Below are 12,792 nucleotides of genomic sequence, written 5' to 3' on the forward strand. Positions count from 1 at the left end.
ACAACTAACAGCAGAGATATATTATCTTGTAAACTATTTGTCCTTGCCTTGTGAGCTTATTTCAATTTATTTTTAAGACCTTTAGGCAACTTTGGCCGAATGGATGATGATGGGAAAATTAGTGGAATGAAGAAAGTGGTAGAATACTAGACAACTTCGAGAAAACACACACATTCGAAAAATGAAATCTTTGAGTTTTACGTCCCACGGTTATGCCGGTTAGGCTAAAGGAGACAGTGATGATGAGTAATGAATGAAATGGTGGAATGAAGAAAATGGGAGGAAACGGGAGAACCCCGAGAAAACCCACGCACACGGTTTTTGTCCACCACAAAGTTCACTTGGCGGGGCTGGGATCGAACCCGAGACCCCAAGCACCAGAGGTGAACGCTCTACCACTGAGCCACCGCGGTCCCCACACACATTTAATGTTTGTCCACCACAAAGCTCACATGGCACTAACCGAGATCGAACCGACTACCACATACACCAGAGGTGAAGGCTTCACGATGTAGCTATCGTGACATTTCTTGTCTTGTGTGTTCTGGGTAATACTTGTAACTTACAAGGGAAGAGAGGGAGATTATATATCGAAGTGGAAGATGGTTTATATACCAATCGAAAGCACTAATGACGCCTATTACAAAACTGTAATAAAAATTTTCCGAATGCATATACTATGCGAGTTATATGGATATATAGAGTGTCCAGATAATCCGTTACCACCCCTTGAAATCGCAAACGATAGGACAGATGCCAAAACTCGAAAACATGTGTTTGATCATTTTAAAAGTACAACGTATCAAAGCAAAAATTCTTGTCACAAGGCCACCCGCAGTGTACTGGGCGAGGTCCAACTCAAAAATTACAAAAGGTAAGGGGGTCAAGTAGTATATCGTTCGAAACTTCTTGGGAAATGAAAGAAGACAGAACAAGTCTCAATACTCTAAAATTACCTTGTGCAAAATGGCGGCCGGTCAAACTGTCAGCAAAAACGTCATTGTAAAGTCGATGGCCACCCCCCAAAAAATCCTGAAACGGTGAGGCAGATGTCAAAACAGGAAAACATGTGTGTCATCATTTCAAAAGTTCAATGATTGGAAGTAAAAATATTTGTCTCAGGGTCCTCCACAATGTCCCAGGCGGGGTCATGTTCAAATTGTTCAAATGGCAAGGGAGGTCAAGTAGCACATCGTTTAAAGCTGTTATTAAATGAAGGCAGAAAGAACAAGTATGGACGCTCTACGATAATACTGTGCAAACATCTTGCATTTTAGTTGTTCTTTCTGTAACCGGGTTTTAGTTTATTTTCACTTTAATTCTTGTACTCAACGGAAAGAAAGGAAATGCCCCTACTGTGAGATTCTGCTCTTTGAGCCCAATAATATCTAAATAAAGAAAAAAAATAATAAAATAAAAGCAAATTAAGACATAAAGAAAAGAAACGACAACATTTGACATCTTTGAGTATAGAACTGACTAATTAACATATAATGTACTTCCACGAACATAAAAAAGTAGAGGTTGGAGCCATCAGAAGTAAAGACTCTTACCTCTACTTATTTATGTTTATGACTGCACAACAGTGGTACTTATGCTCGTTATCTGGTTTATCAATTATAAAATGATTCAAACGAAAGAATTCCTTGCACCAGGAAGAGTAAATACGTACAAATGTCTCAGAATGAAAACAAGTGCCGATTGCAAAATGTAAAGTGAACGTGCTCAGAAAATCGAAATGAAGATGTACAATTTGACCGGCCGCCATTTTACACAGGGTAATTTGAGAGGATCGAGACTTGTTCCGTGTTCTTTTATTTCTCAACAGCTTTATTTGACCATATTTGCCATTTGAAAATTTTGAGTAGGACCCCGTCTGGAACCTTGTGGAGGACCCTGAGACAAACATTTTTACTTTCAATCATTGTACTTTTGAAAAGATGACACACATCTTTTTCTTTTTTGACATCTGTCTTACCGTTTCAGTTTTTTTTTCCTTTCTTTGGAGGGTGGCCATAGACTCTACAATGACGATTTTGCTGACAGTTTGACCGGCCGCCATTTTGCACAGGGTAATTTTAGAGAGTTGGGACTTGTTCGTCTTCTTTCATTTCCGAAGAAGTTTCGAACGATATACTACTTGACCCCCTTACCTTTTGTAATTTTTGAGTTGGATACCGCCTGGGACTCTGCGGGTGGCCCTGGGACAACAATGTTTGCTTTGATACATTGTACTTTTATAATGATCAAAAACGTGTTTTCCAGTTTTGGCATCTGTCTCATCGTTTGCGATTTCAAGGGGTGGAAATGGATTTTCTGGACACCCTGTATATTCATATAACTCGCACAGTATATGCACTCGGAAAATTTTTATTACAGCTTTGTAATAGGCGTCATTAGTGCTTTCGATTGGTATATAAACCATCTTCCACTTCGATATATAATCTCCCTCTCTTCCCTTGTTAGTTGTATCTTGATTAGCATGGCGCAGCCTGCTACATTTTACTTTCGTTCCCATGGTATGTTGCTATATTTTTACGAGACAAGACGAGACAAACGAGACGAGACGAGACGAGACGGGACAGAACCTCTCGAGACGAGACACGAGACGGGACGAGCACATTTTTTCGAGACGAGACACGAGACGAGACATGCTTTGCACGAGACGAGACAGCCTGAAGTCTCGTCTCGTCCCGTCTCGTGGCAACACTACATATAGGTTATAGTGTGACATAAAACAGCTTTTGTATATAACGCCACTAGCGCCCCTAACGGCGGGAGTGGGAGGGAGAGACATGTAAAAATGATCCAAAATGACCGAGATTAGAGTCAAATCAATATATTTCGAATTCGCTGAGATCATTAATGGTACCACCAAAGCCTAAAACAGAAAGGGCACGGCCCTAAGATCATTACAATGACATTCCCAAAGCCAAAGACAGAAAGAGCGAGGCCGCAGGCCGAGCAAATACTGGGATTTGGGGCGGAGAGTGGGGTTGGTAAGGGTGATATGTAAAAATCGTCCAAAATGACCGATATTAGAGTCAAATCTATATATTTAGGGGTAAATCTAATATCATTAATAGCATTCGAACGCCAAAAACAGAAAGAGCGAGGCAGAAGGCCGAGCAAATACCAGGGTCTGGGGTGGAGCCCTAGCTGGCCAAATCTAGCGAATTTATAAATTAATTGTGTAGCTTTGTTTTTTTTTAAATGTGTTCAGAGAGGAAACTGTACGCCTTCCCGAGGCTAAGACGGGTCTTAGTCCCTCCCGAGGAGGGCGCAAAGGCACTGATGTGAGGAGGGCGCAGCGGCCATCGGGCCGGTACTTGATTATGGCCAGTCCACCCCTGATTGAAGACGGCTGCCATGGCGCAGTTTTTACACCAATAGCAACTTGCAACATTTGCTTTTCGTCCTCTACGCTTCTCTTTGTTACTGCCCTATCTCAATACTTTTTTCTGTTAGATACAAATGTCAATCATAGGACATCCTATCTCATAACATGATGATGAGTCAAAAATAAGTTCACCTTCCTATATATGGGAATATTCAAACCTAAATTGAAGTGTAAAATCATACCTCTTTCCGTTTAAAAACTATTGTGATATGTAGTACGACGGCATTAAAAATGGCTTCCATGATGGCCACATTCCAAATCAATGCAGTTTTTGCAGTAATACAAATTACAACATTTGCTTTTCCTTCGTCCACGCCTGTTGTTATTACTGGCAAATTCCAGTACTTTTGACTAACCCTATATACTGATCCATATGTAAATTCTTACAACAAAATTAAACAGGTTATTTTCATAGAACATATTTCATACAAATAAGTATTTTTACCTTTTGATCCAGGGCTGGAATGGAATTCCAGGACTAAGGAGACAGTCATTATTGGATACAGCCTGATCGGGCTATGTCACGAGAATACAAGTCCAAGGGGACGGGGGAGCATGGGGAACCGACTTAAGCGATAATGATTGTTGCAAAAAAAAACAACAGCCAAACAAAAGCAAGATTACCATTCAAGTTTCCTATTTGTTATTAATAACTACTGATATGATTCCTTCTTTTGGATAAGCACCTCAGCTTACTAGAAAAAAATGCCATCCCTCGTTTCCCCCTAATTTCCATCTTGCTTTGATCTCAGGCTTTTTGGCCGTGGGACCATTTTTACGCGGGTCCTTTTACCGCACGATCTTTTTGACCCGGGACCTTTTGACGCGGTGTCGTTTTGACTCGAGCCTTTCTGTCCTCGCTTTTTTTGTCCAGGCCCTTCTGACATGGAATCGGTGACAGGAGCCTGTCTTAAAAGCAGGATTTTTGAAAACGTTGAAACACTATAACCTTATTTTTTTATTATTCAAGAGCTTATGTACCGAATTTGACATCTCCAACTTAAGTGTATTCTCATATTTGACACTTTCTGATTAAACAAAAATAAATTTGAAAATGTTATAAATATCTCCCACTCCCCCCTTTGAAGCAAATTTTTCGAAAAAAATAAAACATTTATTCTTTTTTGTAAAACAAATCATTGCTCTTACTTTCATGAGGAAAGGAGTAGCCTATTCTCTCCAAATTTTATGTTAATATCTATAGTAGTATGGCCTGAGCGATAGTGAGTCATCCACTTCTACCCTTTCATATAATAGTGCGGAAGTATACTGTGTGCGCAAAGGAAAGATGGCTTCTGACAGTTGGGTAGAACACGTGAAGTACTGGAGGCGCTGTTGCCAGAGGTTCCGCAACGGAGACAGAGACAAACTTAAGACATTTAACAAGTCGTCTCAACTATCGGGAACAGCGCGGTCAGTGACCTTCGTTGCCTAGTAAGTGAAAGAATACTGCTGTGATTGGCGAACAATCTTCCCTCTCGTTGTGTTTACCACATGTGCAGCTATCTGTCAGAGGCCACCTTTCAGTAACTCGATAATAGACTAGCTGAAACGCCATGTATTTCGCACGGGAAGCTAGGCTTACGGAATTATTTTCTGCAAAAAAATTAAATCCATTTACCCCCTTAGGCCATGCATTACAATAAAAGTGAAATGATAAAACCACAGGCCGACCCAAGTGCTATGTTCTTTCTATGTAAGTGAAGTGTTGCCACACTTTGGGCATTTTATGAATAAGTCTACAAAATGAAAAATTAAGATATTTGAGAAATTCCCCTACCGGAATTTTCGAAAATAATGGAGCACCTGGTCACTGATTTTCAATGAAGAGATTAAACACAGTGCGGCAATTTGAAATCGAGACTGACTTTTGTTCCTCGACACATGGCGCAGCTGTGCAAGTGAGCTCTGGTGCAAACAACAGAGGAATGTTTCGTGAGTAGCTGATACCAAGGATGCTATAAAATAGAGGATCTGCCTATACAACAAAATCTTGAAGCCATACATCATAGTTTCATCACCCCCACTCTGCCCACTCCGCCCAATAAAATCACAATGTTTTGAGCCAACAACCATGGCGGAAACGAAAGTAGGCAATCAGATTATGGCGGAAACGAAAGTAGCCAATCAGATGATGGCGGAAACGAGAGTAACTAATCAGACGTGCCGATGTTCGGTTCGTTTTGGGCTTCATAGAGTTCATAGGGTGAAGATAGATATGGGCAGATCCTCTATTTTATAACATCCTTGACTGATGCCAAGTGCATTGATCTTGACTATCAGTTTCGTGTGTGGCATGGTGAGTGTAGAAGATGTTGCTAAGCTGCGTTATGACTTCAATATGGACAAAAAGCAAACATCATGTTTTGTGCGCGTCTGGGTAAGACTGCTTCTGAAACTTATCAAATGTTGAAATAAGTGTATGGGTCCACTTGTTTATCCTGTGCGCGTGTATTTGCATGGAACAAGCGTTTCAGGGAGGGACGGGAGTCAATTAAAGCCGACGAACATCCAGGTGTAACCTTTTGCAATTAATCTTTCATTTGACACCTGGATGAGCCCAATAACTTGAAAAATAAGGAAGTTATGGTAATTTTAGTTCCGTGATGCTGTGTGCCGGAAAGTGAAATTGTAGCCAAATTCACATTTTTAAAACAATTCTCCCCGGCTCATTTCTCATCCAAAAAATCGAAAAAAAAAATAATTTAGCATAATTTCATTGGTATTTATGTATGAAAAATTTTGAAGAGAATCTGAGACATTGAAGCACGGTCATGCTTTAAAATTAGGTGATTTCACATGGAATGACCCTTTATGTCATTATGAAGAAGACAATTTCTTCGCAAGAGGTATCCAATCCAATTGGCTTTCCTACGAAGGATGCTGACTGAAAGTATCCTCTTCTCTCCTACCCTTTTAAAAAAATTCGTTTGTTACTCTCTCTGTCCTTTTTATGTCCTCCATTTTCCTTCAACATCACATTTCGAAACCCTTTAAATATTTCTTTTCTAATTTAAGTAAGTCCCCGAACCGTACAGTCCAATACTTCATATGTGGCACTTGATCAGCTTCTTTCTCAGTTCAATCAGTGGCGTATTTAGGGGGGGCTTCCGGGCTTAAGCCCCCCCCCGAAATCTTACTTACTATAGTAAAGTATATGAAATATCTTGCAGAATTTTCACATTTTCAGGCAAAGCCCCTCCCGAAATAAAATCGTAAATACGCCACTGAGTTCAATGTTAAGCCTGCTAGTTGTTTCCTAGTGTCAACTAACTTGTCCATTATCTCATGTAGCCCTTCTTCAGTTCTAGCCATAATAACAGTGTCATATGCATACCTGACCGTGTTAATGATTTACCCTTCAAAACGTTGAACAATTGGTGTGACATACTACGTCCTTGTCTGATTCCTCTCCCAATTTTCACACTATTGTTTTTTTCCTTGATCAAAGCAGGGGCCGAGCTGGTTCAGTGGTAGAGAGTTCACTTCTGGTACTTCGAGTCACTGGTTCCATCCCAGCTCGCGCTAAGTGGACTTTGTGGTGGACAAACACCTGTGCATGGGTTTTCTCGAGGTTCTCCCGTTTCCTCCCACTTACTTCATTCCACCATTTCATTCATTTCTCATCATCACCGTCACTCTTAGCCTACACGGTATAATCGTGGGGCGTAGAACTGAATTATTTCACTTCATTTCATTTTTTCTTTATTCAAGCGCAACTTCACTCTTTGTCCTATGTACACATCGCGAATAAGTTAACTATTTCTCCAGCTAACCCCGATTTCTTAAGTATTTTCGAAATTTTAGTCCAATTCACTCGATCGAAAGCTTCTTACCAGTCGATGTAGCACAAACGTAATTCATCCCTTACATCAAGTTATAGCTTTTCATCAACTCAGTAACTCTTTGTTGCTTTTCTTTTCGGGAATCCAGATTGATCTTCCTCCAACATTGAGGTGACCAGATTAGAAAAAAGAAACGGAACTCTCGGCAGACTGGCATAATACTGTTTTGCATTAAAAAAAAAAAAAAAGAAGAAGTAGTAGTAGTAGTTCCGATGATTTTGGTTTGAGTGGCGTTTTCTTATACCGGTAATTTTGGGGCGCTGATTACGAATATAATATCGATTTTACCAAATCACGTCACGTTTTCCTGGAAATGGGAAGGTATATATATATATATATATATATATATATATATATATATATATATATATATATATATATATATATATATATATATATATCAATACGTACAAACTACATTCTAATATTGAATACACAATATATATTTTTCATGTACATACAGCGGTTACAAAATGACAAAAGTAACTAAATACACACAAATGCAAATACCATAGTTAATTCAAATATGTACAGTCAGATACATTATTAAGTTTAGGTTGGAAGCATAAGAAATGATAGCTCCAACCTACACTTAATATTGTTTCTGAGTGTACAATTAATCATACAAAAACCTATTACTGATGAAACAATTTCCTTCGTTTTGCCATTTTTCCAGGAGTTACAAGTCCTGAATTCTCTCTTTTCATCAACCAGCAGTAGTTGGCCATCATATTAACGCTCCAACCATCTGATACCTCTTTTCAATATCCTTTATGTTCTGGTGAAAGCATTCACCGTGTTCTTCATTATAATCACCAATATTGAACGTTCTAAATGTGCATGAAAAAAGTGGAGTTTGACACTTATATTACACCCAAGATTTCTAAGATCTTGCAGCAATTCATCTACAATATGTTTGTAATCAGGACTTCTTGTATTACCCAGGAAGTTCTTCACAACATTCCTGAAACTTTGCTATGTTTCTTCTCCATTTGGGTCATGGTATTCTCAAAAAGGGAGTAATTGAGAAGTTTTTTTTTTTTTTTTTTTTTTTTATCTGTGGACCAAAAATATACCAGCTGTAAAAGAGAATTCGCCACTTTCTTTCGATAGATACAAATCACAGGTCGTTATTTAGTTCTTGTAGGTTAAATAGTTGTGGTTTATCACTGTCAATTGGTATAAAATCATCACTTTCTGAATGTGAGTCTTCCGGTTTTCTTCAGTGTCAAGTGATTTATCAGGAAATGCACTACTAGAGAGGCATGGGATGGGATACATGCCTAGATTGGTTGTGTTCTACTGGTCTCATTGCAGATCGAAGATTTCGATACACTATGTCTTTCATCGTCCTCGCATTGTGACCATGAACTCTTGCCTGACAGAAATAACTTTCATCCGTATGATTCATGGGTTCCCTCCACACCATGGGGATAGCGAAGGGCATGCTCTTGTTTTTCCTAGCCATCCATAACCTCAAATTTTCCACGCATGTATGGCATTCCTATTGGACGCCCATGATTTATCCTAGTCACCGATTTTGATTCCGAAGTAATCTAAATAAGATTTTTTCACGAAGTCTGTGATATTTCTTCTCTGTTTATACAACCCATAGCTTCCACAAATGTAACAAAACACATTTGGATTGTTAGTACACCTACCGAAAGTCATTTTATTTTACCGTCACGTAAACACCAGCAGTGAGTTGTATCGTCTTTGCAGTCTACGCAAAAACAAAACTTGGCGCATTAGGCCAAAGAGATTAAAATACATAAGAAAGTGCCGCTGGAATTAGAAGTGAAAATAATAGTCGCCATTTTTCTTCCAACGCAAATATAATGCAGATTATAATTTAATAGGCCGAGTTCTACAACGTTCTGTTATCTTCAACACTCAAATAACTTGATACAGCGTTGCCGCGGAAGTAACTCACTTCACACAAAAGAACACATTACTACTGCGAATAGTTTTATCATTCCGTTATCTTATCTGACGCTAAAGATATTAAGACATCGTAGGATTCGCCCATAGTAAAACTAATGTCAATCTTCTAGCTATTACTAGAATGTATTCATGCTTTGTAATAGTTTTCCCCATGGACATAAGTAGTTTTTCACTAAACCTTGATTTTTTGAATATGTCGAATTCTCCAAGAAAATAAAATAAAATAAAATAAAATAAAATAAACTGACGTGATAGAAAAAACTGGTTACATATTTGAAATCAGTGTGAAAATCCAGTTCAGAAATTGTTATTTGTTTGAAAACATCAGAATGCATGCAGAGAGGTGTAATTTGGGAAATACTTACAAAGAGTCATTGTTATGAATGAAATAAAGTGAAATCTTTCAGTTTTACGTCCCACGGTTACGCCGGTTAGGATAAAGGAGTTAGTGACGATGAGAAATGAAGGAAATGGTGGGAGGAATGAAGAAAGTGGGAGGAAACGGGAGAACCCCGAGAAAACCCACACACACGGTGTTTGTCCACCACAAAATTCATATGGCGCGAACTGGGATAGAACCAAGGACCCCATGCTCCAGAGGTGAACGCTCTATTACTGAGACAACGCTCTACCACTAATAAAAGTAAACATCACTATACATTCAAGTTAACAATGTAAAACAAAATCAAGAGCTGTGAAGGAAAATTTGTCGTGTAAAAAAGCTAAATTTGAACCGTGGGCAAAACTAAGCCACTCTTGGTACTTCTAGGGTTAATAATATTTTAAGAACAAAATTATGCTAAGATGTCTGAAATTAGAAAACTCGCTAAATATATATTTTAAGATGAATACCTAATTTACAGCATAAGTTGAACATGCTATACTGATTTTCTGTGATGCGGAAAATTAAATCACGTGTCCGTGTTAAATAAAGCAGCAACATAATAAACTGGTTAATAGAAGGAATGTGAAAGTAGGCCATCAGAAATGTTATCGATGCTGCGACCTTGGCTACTTACAAAAAAAAAAAAAAAAAAAAAAAAAAAAAAGTCGTTAATTAGTAATTGTAACTCCACTGAGGTCATGGTCTTGCGCACGTAAACGTTCTTATGCAAATATGTGAATAAATTAAAATTGCTTTTAGAATAAAATTGCACATATATCTAGTTTAATTTACTTTTTCTTTTCTTTCCGAAGGAAGGAAATAGGAAAATATATATATATATTTTTTTAATACAGGAATATCAAGCTGGTATGCAATTTCATCTACATTTATCGTGTATCATCTCCTTGTAAAATAATTTATCAACAATATGAACATATACAGTTTTTTTTTTTTTTTTTTCAGAACCCCAGAAAGCTTGTTTAATTCAGGGATTCGGTTCTTCTGGCCAGTTATCATTTATCACGCTGAAATACAAACGAAAATTAGAAACACAATTCTACGACTTTAGAAATGAAATGAAATCTTTGAGTTTTACGTCCCAAGGTTATGCCGGTTATGCTAAAGGAGACGGAGTGATGATGAGTGATGAATGAAAATTGTGGAATGAAGAAAGTGGGAGGGAACGGGAGAACTCCGAGGAAACCCACGCACACTGTGTTTGTCCACAACAAAGTTCACTTGGCGGGGGCTGGGTTCGATTCTACGACTTTAGAGAGGCGTTTCAGTTAGACTATACTTCTGTACTATTATATGAAAGAATAGATTCATAATCGCTTAGGCAATACTACCATAGATATTAATGTAAAATTTGGAAAGAATACCCCTTTCCTCACGAAAGTAAGGGTGAGGAGGATTAAAAAAAAAAAAAAGAAATACGGGTTTCAGTGTTTTCGAAAAATCTGCTGCAAAGGGGAATGGGACACATTTATCAAATACTCAAATTTCTCTGTTAAATCAGAAAGTGTCGAATGTGAGAATACATTTAAGTTGGAGACGTAATATTCGGTATATAAACTTTTGAATAAAAATAAGGTTATACATATTTCAGCGTTTTCAAAAATTCTGCTTTTAAGGCAAATACCGGTACCTGTCAATGATTCCATGCCAGAAGGGCCTGGATAAAAGGGCAAGGACAGAAAGGCCCGAATCAAATTAGCCCCGCGACAAAAGGGCCTAAGTCAAAACGACACCGTGTCTAAAGGGCCCGGGTAAAAAAGACCCTGCGGAAAAAGGGTCTACGTTAAAATTGCCCCACGGTCAAAAAAGCCTGATATCAAAGGCATACCTGATATCAAAGCAGGAATGGAAATAAGGAGGAACGAGGGATGGCTTCTCCTTAGTAAGCTGGAGTGTTTTTCCTAAAGAAGGAAGCATATCAGTACTTATTAATAACAAATAGGAAACTTGAATGGTGATCTTGATTTTGTTTGGTTGTTGTTTGATTTCCAACAATCACTATCGCTTGAGTCGGTTTCCCATGCTTCCCCATTCTCTTGGACTTGTATTCTCATGGCATAGCCCGATTAGGCTATATCATTAATTACTGTCTTCTTAGTCCTGGAATTCCATTTCCAGTCCTGGATCAAAATGTAAAAATACTTATTTGTATGAAATATATTCTGTGGAAAGAACATGTTCAAATTTGCTGGAAAAACATACATATGGATCAGTATATAAGGTTAGTCAAAAGTACTGGGACATGCCAGTAATAACAACACGCGTGGACAGAGAAAAACAAATGTTACAATTGGTATTATTGCAAAAACTGCATTGATTTGGAATGTTGCCGTCACAAGACCATTTTGAATTCCGTCGTACTGCATATCAAACCATTTTTTTAAACGTAAAGGGGTCTGATTTTACACTTCAATTCAGATACGAAACATCAAGAACATTTTTTACAGAACGACTGTGGTAACCATACTATAACTCGTGGAATCAATATATTTACAGAATAGGTTACATTTTGTTGCTAGTTAACATGGAATATTAAAAGGTTTTACAACTGATTTGAACATTTCTATTGTTTTATGCATTATAAACATAGCGAATTAATATTTTACCTCTAGTTACAAACGGCTACTTTATTAGTTAAAGCAAGAAACAAAAACAAAGTTGACTCGTGTAGGAATCGAACCCGTAACACTTTGCACGTGAGTCGTAGATGTTTTTCACTCTGCCACACCGTCACTTGATACCTTGATGTATTGATATGCGGCAAGTCGGAAATTGTAAGACGGTGTTTCTCCGCTATTTCTGGCCATTGCGCTCTCCCAGTTTGTAATATTAACACTTTAATTGTGCATAGGGATGCGCACGAGACAATATTTGTGGCAGTCTCGTCTCGAAAATGTGCTGTAAAAGTGATGTCTCGACTCGAAAAATGTATATTTTTCTATTGGAAGAGCCGTGTCTCGACTCGAATTTTGTCAGGAAAATCCTGTCTCGACTCGTCTCGTGCGCATCCCTAATTGTGAACTACTACCTTGCGAATGATGGCCCCGAAGTTCACTCACCAAAGTCTGTTTTCCCCTTGTAAGTGAGAAACGTTATTTTACTACTAGCTACAGAAATGTAAAAGCCACCTGTTGGGACTGAGGAGAAGCAAGTAAAACCTCAATCCGATTGGCCAACCATTGGAATCGAATCCAGGCTCC

The 12,792-nt window shown here is 38.3% G+C and overlaps 1 protein-coding gene across 1 annotated transcript in view; it reads left to right on the forward strand.

The window, feature by feature from the left end:
- The window catches only part of LOC145678750 (talin rod domain-containing protein 1-like), a 59,640-nt gene that overhangs the window by 19,646 nt on the left and 27,202 nt on the right, over nucleotides 1-12,792 (forward strand). The window lies entirely within an intron of this gene.

The sequence above is a fragment of the Thermobia domestica genome, chromosome 2, assembly GCF_964235325.1.
Source record: "Thermobia domestica chromosome 2, izTheDome1.hap1.1, whole genome shotgun sequence".
Lineage (NCBI taxonomy): Eukaryota > Metazoa > Arthropoda > Insecta > Zygentoma > Lepismatidae > Thermobia > Thermobia domestica.